The sequence below is a fragment of the Lepidochelys kempii genome, chromosome 1, assembly GCF_965140265.1.
Source record: "Lepidochelys kempii isolate rLepKem1 chromosome 1, rLepKem1.hap2, whole genome shotgun sequence".
In the NCBI taxonomy this organism is placed as follows: domain Eukaryota; kingdom Metazoa; phylum Chordata; order Testudines; family Cheloniidae; genus Lepidochelys; species Lepidochelys kempii.
Window position 1 is genome coordinate 485763 of NC_133256.1, and position 18112 is coordinate 503874.

The 18112-nt window shown below is 47.0% G+C and overlaps 1 pseudogene; it reads left to right on the forward strand.

Annotated features, from left to right (window-relative positions):
• Positions 1–7555: 7555 nt before the first annotated feature.
• LOC140911961 (olfactory receptor 52E2-like) lies at positions 7556–8546 on the forward strand (annotated as a pseudogene).
• The last annotated feature ends 9566 nt before the right edge of the window (positions 8547–18112 follow it).

Genomic DNA, 18112 nt, shown 5'->3' on the forward strand with positions numbered 1-18112 from the left:
GTTATTTACTTGTTCCCATAATATAAGAACTAGGGGCCACCAAATGAAATTAATGGGCAGCAGGTTTAAAACAAATAAAAGGAAGTTCTCCTTCACTCAGCGCACAGTCAACCTGTGGAACTCCTTGCCTGAGGAGGTTGTGAAGGCTAGGACTATAACAGGGTTTAAAAGAGAACTATAAATTCATGGAGGTTAAGTCCATGAATGGCTATTAGCCAGGATGGGTAAGGAATGGTGTCCCTAGCCTCTGTTTGTCAGAGGGTGGAGTTGGATGGCAGGAGAGAGATCACTTGATCATTACCTGTTAGGTTCACTCCCTCTGGGGCACCTGCCATTGGCCACTGTTGGTAGACAGGATACTGGGCTGGATGGACCCTTGGTCTGACCTAGTATGGACATGCTTATGTTCTTATGATAGGCCTGGTGATTATATTGAAGCCCGGAGTCCTCATCCTCCCCATGGTATTCCTGGTTGACCATCTGCCCTTCTGCAGAGACTGTGTCCTTACCCATTCCTTCTGCGAACACATGGAAATTGCAAAGCTGGTCTGTGCAGACATTAGGGCCAATGGAGAATATGACTTGTTTTTAGTTTTACACCCTGGTGCTTTTCCCATACCTCACGCACTGGTTTGTCCAGCAGATCCCCTGTTCTGCCCATGTGTGTTTGCCAGTTTCCATATACTGGTACTCATGCCCCCCATGCTATACAGTGCTACACAGTATGATGATAGTTACTGATGAGAATTACTGATCTCTGATCCCTTATGACAGGTTTCAGAGTAACAGCCGTGTTAGTCTGTAACCGCAAAAAGAACAGGCATACTTGTGACACCTTAGAGACTAACCAATTTATTAGAGCATAAGCTATTGTGGGCTACAGCTCACTTCCTCAGATGCATTGAATGGAACATACAGTAAGAAGATATATATATATACATACAGAGAAGGTAGAATTTGCCATACAAACTGTAAGAGGTTAATTAATTAAGATGAGCTATTATCAGCAGGAGAAAAACAACTTTTGTAGTGATAATCACGATGGCCCATTTAGACAGTTGACAAGAAGGTGTGAGGATACTTAACATGGGGAAATAGATTCAACATGTGTAATGACCCAGCCACTCCCAGTCTCTATTCAAACCCAAGTTCATGGTATCTAGTTTGCATATTAATTCAAGCACAGCAGTTTCTCGTTGGAGTCTGTTTTTGAGGCTTTTCTGTTGCAAAATTGCCACCCTTAAGTCTGTTACTGAGTGGCCAGAGAGGTTGAAGTGTTCTCCTACTGGTTTTAGAATGTTATGGTTCCTGATGTCAGATTTGTGTCCATTGATTCTTCTGCATAGAGACTGTCCAGTTTGGCCAATGTACATGGCAGAGGGGCATTGCTGGCACATGATGGCATAGATCACACTGGTGGATGTGCAGATGAACGAGCCCCTGATGGCCTGGCTAATGTGATTAGGTCCTATGATGGTGTCACTTGAATAAATATGTGGACAGAGTTGGCAGTGGGCTTTGTTGCAAGGATAGGTTCCTGGGTTAGTGTTTTTGTTGTGTGGTGTGTGGTTGCTGGAGAGTATTTGCTTCAGGTTGCAGGGCTTAGTGACAGCTCCATGTGCCTGCAGAAATTGTTCCTATCTCATCTCTTTCATCTCTCTCCAGATCTGTCTGTCTACTATTTACCTAAACATCCCGGGCATTTACTGGGTATCAGTCCCTATGGAGACCTGAGCATTATCCCTAGTTTTCTTCCTAATCAACTATAATTTTTAAATATACACAAATACACAGAGCAGCCAAGTTCTCTGTGACTCAGCAGAGAGCCCAAGAGTTCTCATCTCCCTTTGGGAAGGTCCCTTAATTACTGTTTACTCCTAAAGCTGGAAAAAAAACACAGAAGCGCAGACATGGAAAGAAAGACATTAGCTAGAGTGTCTCTGGTCTCCAGTCTGTTTGCTTCCAGATGCCTTTTCGCCCCTAGAGGTTGAGCAAACCCCACTGGGCCTGCACAGAGATATATTATAAACGGTGCTCACCCCTGTGTCAGCTCGCGGCATGGGATGTTTCTGCAGATGCTGGGGTGAGAGACATTTGGGAAGAATTCACAGGTACCCATCTCTTACTGAGGAGCTCACTGTGACAAAGTGGGAAAGTTCATTGTTTTCTCTGAATACTGTGTGGGTGCCTCAGTTTCCGCTATGCATTTCTTAAGTATGTAGGTGGTGGGATAAGGGTTCGTGATTGTTGCAGAGCCCTAGGGGGCAGTTGTGAGGCTGTCTGCACAGAGAATGGCCGACACCCTGTCTCCTCGTAATTGGTGGCCTGTGTCCCTCCCCGGCAAGGTGCCAACTGAACGAGTTGGAGAACAAAGAGATCACATGGCCTCCTTGCCTGGGAAAGAGACAAAGGCCAGAGGAGGGGCTAGAGGGTGACTGAGGCTTGGCTGGTGGAAACAAGTCAGTCTGCTGTTGGGGATTCAGGGGGAAAAGGGATCCAGGGCCCTGGGCTCTGGGTGCCCTCCCACAAGATGGAATTTGCTGAAAGTCTCTATTCCTGTGCTAACAAAATCTGTTCTATGCTGTGCTCCTGTCGACTAATAAACCTTCTGTTTTACAACGCTGGTTGAGAGTCACCGATTGATACCGTGGACTGCAAGTTTGGGGTGCAGGGCTCTTCGGGAGCTTACAGTGAGAACAGGGGTGCTGGATGCTGTGAGGTCAGTCCCAGGAGTTATTGAAGCCAAGGAGGCTTACCCTAGCAGAGTGTGCCCTGAGGGGAGTCACACTAAAGAGGGTCCTGCCTGGGTTTGATTCAGAGCAGTTCCAGAGCACCGAGACTGTGACCTCCGTGACACTCACCTGCTGAACAAATCCAGGGAAATGTGGGTGTGATGGGATAGAGAATAAGTTTGTGGTCCTTTCTGCTCTGTACAGCCATTAAACATCCCAGGGCCCTTGCCACAGAAGATGAGTTTGCTCCAGTATCACTGGCCAAAATGTCCCTCTTTTCTGCGTGACCCCCGCCTGTCCCAGCTGACGGACTCCAGCCCCGAGGTGGCTGCATTTCAATGGCACAGTGGATCCTTCTGGATGAAAACTGTTAGTAGATATACCAGTCCAAATACTGAGGTTATGGCCCATAATTTCCTCAGGCCCCACAGAGGCAAAAATCCCCTTCGTAGTAAGAACTGAGTAAAGACCTCAGGAGCCCAATGTGTGATAATGCACCGTCACCTCCTCCTTTTGCACCTCAGGGCTCTGGCTGTTAATGGGTGGGGTGGAGGGGCTGTTACCCGGCTTGTATCTGCTGGAAAGCTTGGAGGTTCTAGGGCTCCGCACTGGAAGAATTCTAAGAATTTTTCAACATGAGTAAGTCATATTTGTTGCCAGCTTCATTTGAGAAGTCGGCTGAACTGTTATGGCTAAAACTTTTTTAAAAAAACAATTCATTGGGAAGCAGAGACCCAAGGTGGGAAATTTCAGACCAAATGGTTAATGTCTGGTAAACTTATAAGCAACAGAACATGAGGTCTTCTAACGGAAGGTGTCAGACAGACTTAAAAAAAGACAATGGCCAGTCCCTTTGTGAGTCCCATTCACCTAACGTTGCATTTGTCTTTTTTGAAAGAGCAAAAAAAAAAAAAAAATCCACACCCCTGAGAGATTGTAGTTATATCAACCTAAACCCAGTGTACACGGGATGAGGTCGATGGAAGAATTCTTCCATTGACCTCGCTACCAACCTACACCGATGGGAGAAGCCCTGCTGTCAGTGCAAATAGTGTCTACCCTGAAGTACTATGGCAGCACCACTGTAGAATTTTAAGTGTAGACGAGCCCTCAAGCAGATCTTCCAGAAAAGCGTCCAGTCTGGATCTGCAGATACGCGGAGCTGGAGAATTCACCACTTCCCTTCACAGTATTTCCAATGGTTAATCACCCTCAGTGCTAAACATTTGGCCCTTATTTCCAGCTGGAATTTGTCTGGCTTCAGCTTCCAGCCATTGGGCCTTGCTCTGCCTTTCTCCTGTAGATTACAGAGCCCGTTATTTATATTTACAATAAAAAGATGAAGCTCGTTAGATCTCTCACTGTCCGGCATTTTCTCCAGCTCCCCAGTCATTTTTGTTGCTCTTTTTTGCACCCTCTCCAATTTTTCAGCATCCTTTCTGAAATGTGGACCCTCTGACTGCATGCAGTCGGTTTCACCAATGCCATGTGCAGAGGTAAAATCCTTCCTCTGCTCCAAATCACCTCTCCCCTGTTTATGCATCCAAGAATCAGAACAGCCCTTTTGGCCACAGCATCGCATTAGGCTCTCATGATGAATTGGTTTCCACAGTGACCCCTAAATCCTTTTGAGGGTTATAGGATTCCATAATACAGTGCCCGAGTCTGTGCTTCAGGCCTGCATTCCCTGTTCCAAGAGGATTACTTTGCATTTGAACTGTTTCAGAGTAGCAGCCGTGTTAGTCTGTATTCGCAAAAAGAAAAGGAGGACTTGTGGCACCTTAGAGACTATCCAATTTATTTGAGCATAAGCTTTCGTGAGCTACAGCTCACTTCATCGGATGCATACTGTGGAAAGTGTAGAAGATCTTATTATATACACACAAAAAGCATGAAACAATACCTCCTCCCACCCCACTCTCCTGCTGGTTATAGCTTATCTAAAGTGATCACTCTCCTTACAATGTGTATGATAATCAAGTTGGGCCATTTCCAGCACAAATCCAGGTTTTCTCACCCTCCCCCCACACACAAACTCACTCTTCTGCTGGTAATAATGTAAGGAGAGTGGTCACTTTAGATGAGCTATTACCAGAAGGAGAGTGAGTTTGTGTGTGTGTGTGGGGGGGGGGTGAGAAAACCTGGATTTGTGCTGGAAATGGCCCAACTTGATTATCATGCACATTGTAAGGAGAGTGATCACTTTAGATAAGCTATTACCAGCAGGAGAGTGGGGTGGGAGGAGGTATTGTTTCATGGTCTCTGTGTATATAATGTCTTCTGCAGTTTCCACAGTATGCATCCGATGAAGTGAGCTGTAACTCACGAAAGTTTATACTCAAATAAATTGGTTAGTCTCTAAGGTGCCACAAGTCCTCCTGTTCTTCATTTGAACTGTGTTAGAACATTTTGTTTGCATGGGCCCAGCTCACCAAACACTCCTGATCAAGATCCCCTTGGGGTAAATTTGTTATCTGTAGTGTTTGTGTTTGTAGTGTGCTTGCTGCTTGACTGACCTATACCGTGTGGTCTGTCTGTTTGGAGGACCATGTGCTGAGCCTAGCGGCCTGCTAGGCAAGACTGAGAACTTCTAAATGAGGCTCTGATCCTAGGCGCCAACTCCGTGGGTGCTCCGGGGCGGGGATTTGGGGAGGGATCCAATAGGGGCAGGGAGGGGCAGAGTTGGGGCAGGGCTGGACGGGGGCGGGGGCAGGGGAGGCCCGAGCACCCACTGGTGCTGACAAAAGTTGGTGCCTGCGGCTCTGATCCCTGATCCCATCAACCCTTAAACAGCAGGCGGGGCCAGTCAGGGAGACCAGGGCTTTCAAAAGCCCGGAGGAGCAAGTGAACAGGGGAGTTTTGTGAAGGGGTTGGGAGGGGGAGTGTGGGGGGCTAGATACACTTAACATTCTTTATGTTTAAGGCTAAAAACACCTCCTGTTAAAAACAAAACAACAACAAAGGAACAAGCTGCAGGATGACAAAAAGAGAATGCAGGCAGAAGTCCAGCAACAGAGTGGGGGCTGTCCAGTTTATTACACTCAATGCAGCATGTATGAATACCTACCTGCCCTATAGGCAGGGTGTGTATGTGTTCATTTAGTGTAAGGCGCTTCTGGACCTCAGAGACAGCGTTCACAGTTTGGAGACCAGGCTGGCTGAGCTGGAGGAGCTAAGGTAGACAGAGTGGTACATAGATGAGACTTTCTGGGACCACAGTAGAACGGTCCCACCCCCAGTCTGACAGCCTCTGTGCTGTTCAGAAGGATCAAAGTCTTAGGGAAGGAAAACATCCAACTGGAGCTGTTTGGACCCTCCTTCCAGATGATGTCATGGTCTCCTCTTGCCCTGAGGATACCTCTCTGGGGGAGGGAACTCCAGTTATTTTAAAGAGACAGGTAATAGTTTTGGGGGACTTGATCATTAGAAATAGAGACAGCTGGGTTTGTCCTGACCAGGAGAACTGCATGGTGACTTGCCTGCCAAGTACAAACTTTGTGGATCTCTTGAGTCATCTAGATAGAGTTATCCATAGTTCTGGGGAGGAGCCAGTGGTCATGGTACATGGAGGTACCAGTGACATAGGGAAGGATAGGAGAGAGGTCCTGAAGGCCAAATTTTGGCTGCTAGGTAAGATATTGAAGTCCAAGACCTCCATAATAGCATTGTCAGAAATGTTTCCAGTTCCATGTGCAGAACCAGTTAAACAGGCAGACATGTAAGGTATCAATGAGTGGATGAGCCTATGGTGTAGGGAGGAGGGGTTTAGCCTCAGAGAAATCAAAATGTATTGCATCTGCATGGTTCCCTTGATCAACTAAATTGTACTTTCATTAAAGGATGAAATCCGTGTTTTTTTTTACAAGACCTGTTTTCCATAAACCATGTCATTGACTAGCATTAATTATATTCCTAGACTTTCTTTTAACTAATTTCATACCAGCTTTTCCATTGTTTCATAAACTTGTTACATCATTTTTTAAACTTTCCCTTAATTTATTTGCCTGATTGTGTACGTCTGGTTCCGAATGAGGTGTGTGGTTGATCGGTCAGTTCGTAACTCTGGTGTTTGTAACTCTACGGTTCTACTGTCGATGCTGTTTAACACCCTCCTAAGCCACGAATGGACTGGAGAGGGTTTCACTGCCGAAGGTATTCTGAGTACCTCTTACTGCTTCCTTCCGAACGCAGACGAAAAATATTTCTTGAACACATCTACTTTTTCGGCAGCATTAACAAGTTTCTGTTCTCTGTCTAGGAATTGGCACCTTTGTTAGGAATTCTTTTGTTGTTTGTATTATCTAAATATACTTAATAGCCTCTTTTTTGTTATCTGTAGCCCTGCCAAGCATGGATTTTTTCCTGATGTCTTTCACATCACATTTTCATAACGTCTGATTGTATTGTTTGCTATCTATTTGCCCTTTTACCCACTTGTTATATATTGTTTCCGTGCCCCCTGCCCTCATTGCTGCCTTCACTTTGCCACTGAACCGAGATCAGCAGTATCCACTCTTGCGTTTCCTGTTGCAGCCTATTAACGTTTCCCACACAACAACGTTTAGGAATTATTGATGCACGGAGCACCATCCAATATGGAATTGGCATTAGTAGGGTCAGTTGTTCATAATTCATTTATCTGAATAAAGAAAGTACCATTTTTCACTGTGTCAACAACAACCAATCTGCTTCCCCCATGAGAACAGCCCCCAGTAGTGCATGTAATGTCTCATATTAACATTGTCTCTCCACCCAGGCATTTGTACTGCGACTGTCACCCTAGATCCTGGGCGCACACAGGAAGTCACGGGAGGGTACAGTATATGCAGAAGACATCATTCTGCTTCAGATTTGGACACCGTCTCCATGTCAGATTCCAACACAACCGAATTCACCAACCCCTCCACCTTCATCCTGCTGGGCATTCCTGGCCTAGAGGCAGCCCACATTTGGCTCTCCATCCCCTTCTGCACCATGTACACCACAGCCATCTTGGGGAACTTCACCATCCTGTTTATCGTGAAGATGGAGGCTAGCCTCCATGTTCCGATGTACTATTTCCTCTGCATGCTGGCCGTCACCGACCTGGTCCTGTCCATGTGCACCCTGCCCAAAATGCTGAGCATCTTCTGGTTCAATTCCAGGGAGATCAATTTCAGTGCCTGCCTCACCCAGATGTACTTCATTCACTGCTTCACAGTGATGGAGTCTGGGATCTTTGTGGCCATGGCCTTGGATCGCTACGTGGCCATCTGTCATCCCCTGAGACATTCCACCATCCTGACAAACCCTTTGGTTGCCAAGATTGGCCTGCCCGTGGTGCTGCGTGGAGGCATGCTCGTACTGCCCTATCCCTTCCTGGTGAGGCGCTGGCCATATTGCAGAACCAACATCATCCCCCACACGCACTGCGAGCACATCTATGTGGTGACGCTGGCCTGCGCCAACATCCGTGTCAATAGTTATTATGGCCTGTTTGTGTTGTTCTGTGGGAATGGTCTGGATATGTTTTTTATTGCCATGTCCTATATTCACATACTCAGGGCCATCTTCAGTCTCCCCACAAAGGAAGCCCGGATCAAGACATTTGGGACCTGTGTCTCCCACCTCTGTGCCATCTTAGCCTTTTACATCCCTGGTCTTTTCTCCTCCCTCACATACCGGTTTGGCCAGAATGTGGCCCTGCATTTCCGTGTTCTCATTGCCAATGTGTACCTCCTGGTGCCCCCCATGCTAAACCCTATCATCTACGGGGTAAGGACCAAACAGATCTGGGGCAGGCTGCTCCTGCTCTTTACTCATAAAGGGACCTGAAGTTTTCTCCTGGTGCTCTGACTCTCAGACTGAGTGCCGTGAAGACCTGGCTGGTGACATGGTTCTAGGCCCTCTTCCCTGAATCACTGACTGGACAGTCTAAGAGACATTCAATCATTTCCTAGACTTATTGTGCTGTGTCAGCATGACAAACGGGGGAATTGGTCTGTGTACAGCTCATTAACTCCTAGGGTTGCCACCTTTCTAATTGTAATTGTAACTGGACCCATGGAGCCCTGTCCCCTGCCCCACCTCTTCCCTCAAGGCCCCACCCACTTCTGTGCCTCTTTCCCCCAAGACCCCATCCCTGTTGCTCTCACCTCTCCTCCTCCCCATCACTCTCTGCGTCATCTAAGTGATGGGTCTCCCCTGGGGTGCCCCCTGGAACTGAGGTACAGCTGAGCCCTCTGTCCCACCAATCTGGGTTCCCTCTTGCACTATGGTGTTGCGACAAGCTGCAAAACCCTCCAAGCTTACACTCACACTGACATCTACAGGCAGGGATCACACCCAGCTGTGTTCATGAATGCTCTGGCCAGCCACTCATGAACTCACAATAGAGAGGCTACAGCCAAAATGTTCCCAGCTCCCAGTCTAAGGCCCCAGAGCTCTACCATCCTGCCCTGGTCAAAACGCGACCAGTATGAATTTATTACCCAGTCTGCCACTTCCACAAAGGAAAGTGGACAGGCACCAACTCTTGTTTATCAGCTGATATTTGCCTCCTTTGCACTTCACACAACACATAGTGATTTAAATCTAAGCCTAATGTGCTAGTTAGTATTTGAATCAAGTAGTATCTCACTCAGTTAGATAGCACAAGCAGGTACATTTTTTTCAGGCAGACTTCCTTCTTTCCTGCCTGGGACCAGCACTTTCCTGCCAGTTCAGTCTTTTTCCTCTGGCACTTTCAAGTGTGTTGTTGTATGGAGAATAAGGACCCCTTCCAACATGTTATTTCCCCCTTTTGCTGTGACCAGGATCAAACAGTCCCCATTGTGTAGTGCGGTTTCTATGGTACACAGTTCCTGGGATAATCCTTCTGCTTGTGTGCATTTCCTCAATAAATTATCAACATGCTTTGGCCTTTTAATTGTTGTACCTAAAGGCAGCTCGAGGATGTTCTCAACTCACCCCATGTTTCAGTAGCACACACACAGACAAACGTCATAACTTCACATACAATTGAAGAGGATATTAATATTCAGTAGATTAATACTATTAGAATGATACCGCACAAGGAATCCTTTCTACAGAAAATACCATCATTATATGACAGGGGTGAATATGGGGGTGCCAGTGTGTCACAATCTCCCCCTCCCTCCCTGCCCCATCTGGGCTCCCTCTGCTCTGGGCCTGGGACGGAAGCTGCTTCAGCTTCACAAGGAGCCTGCAGTGAGGGCAGTGAGGACACAGAGCTGGGGATGACAGGCCAGTCAGGGGCAGAGAAGGAGGCCGGGAAGCCGTATAAAAGCAGCTGAGGGTTGGGAGCAGGGCTCTGAGGCAGGTGGGCAAGGCTGTGCATCATACAGCTTGTGAGCCCTAAAGTTCAGCTAGGAAGTCCTCACTGATCACATGGAGGAGGATATCCAGGACAGAATGGCTGATTCAGTGTCTGTGCTGCCAGGCACCCAACCCATGGCTCAGGCTTTGAGAGGGAACTGTGTAACTCTCCTCCTGGAGGGGAGCAGTCACACAAGCCTGAAATAGAGAAAGGGGTGAGGGAGGGGACCACAATCCAGGTCCCGATTTTTCAGAACTTTGTTCCTGGCATGCTTGTGAAAACTAACTCTGACTTTTTAAGACAGGATATCGATCCTACTGAACAGATAGTGGTTTCTGAAAACGCTAATGACCCACCAGACAGAGGGGAGGAAGTAATTCCTCAGGCTGGTAAGACATACCAAGCAGCTATGAAAGAGCTACTTGGAGAAAACACACCTCTTAGCCCAGAAAGCAGAGATCACAACCCTCTAGGAAAGGGGTGGGGAAGGTCCCAGTGCTGGGAGTGGGAATCGCAGGGAAAACCCAGGGTGGAGGATGTGGATTTTTTGCATGGACATAACCCTGGCATTGGAAAGCAGCTCCACAGAAAGCTAGCAACACTCAAAGTTCCCTGACATCCTCACCTCTCCAGACCCTGGCACACCAAGACCCCAAAGATGACCTAACACTGAGATCCCTACTGAATGGGACACTGAGAGGAAAGGAAAACCAGTAACTAAACACATTTGAAGGTTCAGGGATGAGTTGAAAGACACAATGGGTATTGGATAAACCAAACTGTTCAAGAAGAAGGCTTGGTCTAATAAAAAATATTTGGAAACACTCACCTGTGACAAAAGGTTTAGTGTTATTGTTAAATCTCATAATTGAAAGTTTGTTGCTTATAATAAAGAGATTGGTACTGACAGTAAATCGTATGAAAAGGTGTAACATGCATGATTTTTGGGGAAAGCTTCTGGACATGCTAGGAGTAGTAAACAAGAAGACGTATGGCGATTCTGCTTCTCAGCTAATGCCTGTTAGGCTCAAAGTTTGTCACAGCAGGGAAACCATAATAAACCTGATCTGCTATGAGAAAGGGGAAACTGAGGCACACAGCCCCATGGCATTGATGAGTAATTCTATTCAGTTTTCACCTGTTGGAAAAGCACAATGGCTAACAGTGCTGCACGGATACAAATAGAGGTTTTCTAGTGACCCAGAGAAGGCACATGTGGTAAGGCTCTGTCTACACCAGCAAGTTTCTGCACAGTAAAGCAGCTTTCTGCACGGTAACTCCCAAGGGGTACACGCTGCCAAGCCACTGAGTGAGCAGAAACTGCTCAGTTGTAGTGCTGAAAAAACCCACCCCAGCGAGAGGCGTAGAGCTTTCAGCGCTGCGGAGCCAGTGTAGACACCGTGGTAGATTACAGCACTGCGACTGGCCTCCGGGAGGTGTCCCACAAGGCCTGTTCTTGCCTCTCTGGTCATCGGTTTGAACTCTACCGACCTGCCCTCAGGAGACCAGCCATCATCCCCAGCCCGTAAATTCCTTTAGAATGTTGAAAGTCCCCGTCCTGTTTGCTCGGTGACACGTGCAGTGTTCTCAGCGCATCTTTCCAGGTGGCCAGGCTTGCTCCATGCACCAGGCAATCCCCTGCGTGGAACAATGCCGAGCTGCTGGACCTCATCGGCATTTCAGGAGAGGCGTCTGTCCAGTCCCAGCTGCGCTCCAGCCATAGGAATTATGATACCTACAGACAGATTTCACGATGCATGACAGAAAGGGGCCATGACTGGGACACACTGCAGTGCAGGGTCAAAGTGAAGGAGCTGTGGAACGCCCACCACAATGCGTGGGAGGCAAACTGCCGGTCCGGTGCTGCACCCACGAGCTGCCGGTTCTACAAAGAGCTGGACGTGATACTCAGTGGTAATCCCACCACCACTGTGAAGACCACTGTGGATGATTCAGTGGCTCGCGTGCCAGTTGAAAGTGGACCGAGCCAGGAGGAGGAAACCTTGGATGAGGATGTGGAAGGGGACCCAGAGACAGAGAATGACTCAGAGGTCAGAGATGCATGCAGCCAGGAGCTGTTTTCTACCTTGGAGGAGGCTAGCCAGTCAAACAGGAGAGGAGGCTCCGGTAAGTGGATTTGTTTTTCGGAATTGCCAAAGTGAGTTGTTGGTGGCAGGAGAGTTGCAGAAAGCAGGTATGTCTCCCACCACATGCCTAGCCTGTGTGATGGAATAGGCTGTCGATGGACTCCCTCACTTCATGGGAATCTCCCTCAGTGATCTCCAGGAAACTCTTATGGAGATACTGGACAATCCACTGCTGCAGGTTCTTTGGCAGAGCTGCTTTGTTTCTTGCCCCATTAATGGTAACTTTTCCACACCACTGTGCCGTCATCGGGTAGGGGGGCACCATTGCTGTACACAGGCGAGCTGCATGGAGTCTTGGAGAAACAACAGGAGTCCTTGTGGAACCTTAGAGACTAATACATTTATTTGGGCATAAGCTTTCGTGGGCTATAACCCACTTCATCAGATGCATAGATGCATAGGAAAATACAGTAAGCAGGTATAAATATACAGCACATGAAAAGATGGGAGTTCCATTACCAAGTGGGGAGTCAGTGCTAACATGGCCAATTCAATTAGGGTGGATGTGGCCCATTTCCAACAGTTGACAAGTAGGGGTGAATATCAACAGAGGGAAAATTACTTTTTGTAGTGACCCATCCACTCCCAGTCTTTATTCAGGCCTAATCTGATGCTGTCCAGTTTGCAAATTAATTCCAGTTCTGCAGTTTCTCATTGAAGTCTGTTTTTGACTTTTTTTGTTGAAGAATTGCCATTTTAAGTCTATCATTAAGTGTCCAGGAAGATTGAAGTGTTCTCCTACTGGTCTTTTTACTCCTGCAGCTGGTTCCTTTGTTGTTGTTTTGTTTATATCATAGAATTATAGAATATCAGGGTTGGAAGGGACCTCAGAAGGTCATCTAGTCCAACCCCCTGCTCAAAGCAGGACCAATCCCCAATTAAATCATCCCAGCCAGGGCTTTCTCAAGCCTGACCTTAAAAACTTCTGAGGAAGGAGATTCCACCACCTCCCTAGGTAACGCATTCCAGTGTTTCACCACCCTCCTAGTGAAAAAAGTCTTTCCTAATATCCAACCTAAACCTCCCCCACTGCAACTTGAGATCATTACTCTTTGTTCTGTCATCTGCTACCACTGAGAACAGTTTAGATCCATCCTCTTTGGAACCCCCTTTAAGGTAGTTGAAAGCAGCTATCAAATCCCACCTCATTCTTCTCTTCTGCAGATTAAACAAGCCCAGTTCTCTCAGCCTCTCCTCATAAGTCATGTGTTCCAGTCCCCTAATCATTTTTGTTGCCCTCCGCTGGACGTTTTCCAATTTTTCCACATCCTTCTTGTAGTGTGGGGCCCAAAACTGGACACAGTACTCCAGATGAGGTCTCCCCAATGTCGAATAGGGGGAAACAATCACGTCCCTCGATCTGCTGGCTATGCCCCTACTTATACATCCCAAAATGCCATTGTCCTTCTTGGCAACAAGGACACACTGTTGACTAATATCCAGCTTCTTGACCACTGTCACCCCTAGGTCCTTTTCTGCAGAACTGCTGCCAAGCCATTCGGTCCCTAGTCTGTAGCGATGCATGGGATTCTTCCGTCCTAAGTGCAGGACTCTGCACTTATCCTTATTGAACCTCATCAGATTTCTTTTGGCCCAATCCTCTAATATGTCTAGGTCCCTCTGTATCCTATCCCTACCCTCCAGTGTATCTACCTCTCCTCCCAGATTAGTGTCATATGCAAACTTGCTGAGGGTGCAATCCACGCCATTCTCCAGATCGATAATGAAGATATTGAACAAGACCGGCCCCAGGACCGATCCTTGGGGCACTCCACTTGATACCGGCTGCCAACTAGACATGGAGCCATTGATCACTACCTGTTGAGCCCAATGATCTAGCCAGCTTTCTATCCACCTTATAGTCCATTCATCCAGCCCATACTTCTTTAACTTGCTGGCAAGAATACTGTGGGAGACCGTGTCAAAAGCTTTGTTAAAGTCAAGGAACAACACGTCCATCACTTTCCCCTCATCCACACAGCCAGTTATCTCATCATAGAAGGCGATTAGATTAGTCAGGCATGACTTGTCCTTGGTGAATCCATGCTGACTGTTCCCGATCACTTTCCTCTGAGTGCTTCAGAATTGATTCCTTGTTCTTGGCTTTTAAGTTTAAAAATGTTGAGTTCTAGCCGCTGCTCACACTCCTCCTGGAAACTCCCTCGCAAAACTCCCCTGTTAGCCACTCCTGTTCACTAGGGCAAAACGCATTCTAAGCTGATCTTAACACTTTCAGTGCCCTTAGAAACTGAGATGCATCTCACCACAGGCTGGCTGGTTGCCCTTCAGCCAGGCTCTCCCCTTTGATCAGCACTTCAGTCGCTTGCGGGTGGTGGCGTCTGTAGATGGAGGTGGAAGAGAGAGGAAGAGCCTGGCAAACGTCTCTACCTTTTACCATGTCCTTTCTTCCCTCTTGGCTTTGCTCCCCGCCCCTTCAGAGTCAGGTGAGCGTTACCTCATCACAGTCCCAAACTGACCAAGGGAAGGGGGATGACTCACTCCAGAGTCCAACAGACCAGTTGTTGCTGCCTAGACCAGTGTCTTTTGTTCCAGTGAGGGTAGGCTGGGTTTGTCCCATACATGTCCTGATGAGGTGTGAACTGTGAACTGCTCCTCTGCTCTTGGAGAGTTTTTACCTGGTCTTGTTTTAAGCCGTGGGGACACATTTTCAGCCTCATAATTATATACATGAAATTACAACCTATCACATTACTACAACAACAGTGCTCAGTGCATCATGAGCCTTCCAAAGACACCCAAGACGGCAAACTTTGCATTGGATACCACACAACCATATTATAAGGATGAACATGGGGGTGCAGGGTGTTCCTCCAAGGCACAGAGCATCACAGGGTGGGGGTGGATTTTTGCATGGCCATAACCCTGGGGTTGTAAAGCAGCTCCACAGAGAGCTAACCAACATGCAAAGTCCCCTTACATCCTTATCTCACCAGACCCTGGCATACCAAGACCTCAAAATGACCTTAGACTAGGATCCCTACTGAAGGGGACACTGCAGGGAAAGGAAAACAAGTAACTAAACACATGTTAAAGTTCAGGGAGATGTTGAAAGACACAATGGCTATTGAAGAAACCAAACAAAAAATCTGGTACTGATGGTAAATCCTATGAAAAAGTGTAACGTGCATGATTTTTCAGAAAAGCTTTTGGACATGCTAGGAGTAGTAAACAAGAAGCCCGGTGGGGATACTGCTTCTCAGCTAACACCTGTAAACAGGCTCAAAGCATGTCACAACCGGGAAATGATAATAAACCTGGTCTGCTGTGTGGAGGGGGAAACTGAGGCACACCACCTCATGACATTGATGAATATCTGTACTGAGTTATCACCAGTTGGAAAAACACAATGGTTAACAGTGCTTCACAGATATAAAGAGAGGTTTTCTAGGAACCCAGAGAAGGCACACTTGCTGACTTTTGAGATCACAGGGCTGATCCACAAAGTGTTTGCAACTCTTGAGAGTTGTTTGGTCAAAACCTAAAAAGAGGGCCTTGGACACACTGCCTCCTCATCAGTCAGTGACTAGTACTCCTGCAGTGAACTAAGGGGCGAGGTGTGGCTCCCTGTGCCCAAAGCAGCACCCTGGAACCCCATATTTACCATGGTGATATAATTATGATGTGTTTTATGCAAAGTATGTCATGTAAGGTCTCAATGGAAAAGTTATGATTTGCTGAATATGATTACCCTATGTGTATGCATATATCATTTTGCACCTAAAGTTATGTATATTGACTATGTACCAGTATTTCAAACATGTTTGCTCCAGGGTAGTACCCACAAGGTAGTTCACATCCAGTCTAGCCAGCATATTATGGATGAATTGTTCCAGGTAATGGCCCACTAAGAAATACAATAGGCTTTAGAAGAAGCTTATCCACACCTGATGGAGTTTCCTGTTTGCTCCAGGGTAGTACCCACAAGGTAGTTCACATCCAGTCTAGCCAGAATATTATGGATGAACTGTTCCAGGTAATGGCCCACTAAGAAATACAATAGGCTTTAGAAGAAGCTTATCCACACCTGACGGAGTTTCCTGTGAACATTGTAGCCGGGATATGGGTAATGGCCCCTGCTATGACTCGTCAAAGTGTGCAAGTGCATGTGACCAACTGGTGTGACACAGGACTCCATTTTGTGCCTGTATTTTTCCATGAACTGAGCTGGGGACTTTTGCTTGGGAAAATGAAGTTCCCTCCACATGGAAGAAGCTATAAAATGGGGAAGTGACATCATCACTTGGCCTCATCCTCCCCACAACTCAACACCTGGAAACACCTTGGGAAGAAGGACTGAACTGGGGACATGGTCCCAGGCTGAAGGGATTTCTAGCTTGTGAATGGTAGATTGGTGGACTATTTGTACCATCAGGGTGAGACACTGCTTGATTCAAATCCTGTCCACTGTATAGAACTTAGATTTCAATTTTCTTTATTTCTTAGGTAACCAACTTTGATCTGTTTGCTATTACTTATAATCACTTAAAGTCTATCTTTCTGTAGTTAATAAATCTGTTATATATATATTACCTAAAACAGTGTGTTGTTTGAAACGAAAATGAAAATCTCCTCAGGAACAGGGGCTGGTGCATTGTCCTCTCCACACTGAGTGGGGGCAAACTGGGTAATAAACTTGCAATGGTAAGACTTTTGACCGGGGGCACGATGTTACAGCTCTGGGATCCTAGGCTGGGGAGCTGTGTTGAACTGGCAAGTGAAAGCATTCATGTCATTGCAGCTGGGTGTGTCCCTGTCTGTGTATGGCTGTGTAAGTGGAAATCCTGGAGAGGACTGCAGCTTGTCACAGCCTCACAGTGTGAGAGAGAGCCCAGATTGGTATGCCAGAGGGCTTAGTGGTACCCCAACTCTATGCTGTATCCCAGGGAAGTGCATCACACCCACCCAACGAACAGGCCCTGCTAGACCTGAGTCCATTTGTCTCTTGTCATGCGCTCAGCTACTGATGGGGAGACAGTGATCACAACATTTAATAGAGGAGCCCTCGGTTCTGTCCGTCATTCTCTGTGTGACCTTAGCCAAGTCACATCTCCCTGTGTTCCAGCTTACCTATTAGTATAATGGGGATATATTCACAGTGACTTTTCTTTGCTTGGTGTTTTGAAGATCCTTCAAAGAAAGGTGCTACATAGAGTGTTGATAGTTAATGATGAGAATTACTGATCTCTGATCTCTTAGCAACAGCCCCGTGCGTCTGCAGATAGTGTTTGTTTCTCCCCTCATGCATCTTTCTCCAGATTGGTCTCTCTACTGTCTACCCCACCATCTTGGGCATTTACAAGGTATTAGACCCTATGGAGATCTAGGCATTATCCCTAGTTTTCTGACTAATTAACTATAATTTCTAAATATACACAAGTGCACAGAGCAGCCAATTCCTCTCTGACTCAACACAGAGCCCCAGAGTTCTCATCTCCCTTTGGGAAGGTTCCTTAATTACTGTTTTCTCCTAAACATGGATAAAGAACACAGGAGCCCAGACAGGCTTGTCTGCAGGCTGTTTACATTCAGATGCCTGCTTCTTTGCTAGAGGCTGAGTGTTCCCCACTGGGACTGCACAGAGCTATATTATAAATGGTGCACACCCCTGTGTTGGCTCTCGGCGTGGGATGCTGCTGCAGATGCTGGGCTGAGAGCGGTGTGGGACACGGCTACCGGAGGGGGATTCCCAGAGTAGACGCTTCCATCTCAGGGTTCACAGGTACCATCTCTTGCTGCAGAGCTCATTGATTTAAATACTGAATAGCATCAGGCCCAGAAGTGAACCCAGAAGAATGCCAGTAGAAACACCTGCATTTACTGACAATGGCCCATTGACAGTCGCTTTCTAAGATCTGTTAGTTAGCCAGTTTTCAGTCCATTTAATGTGTGCTCTA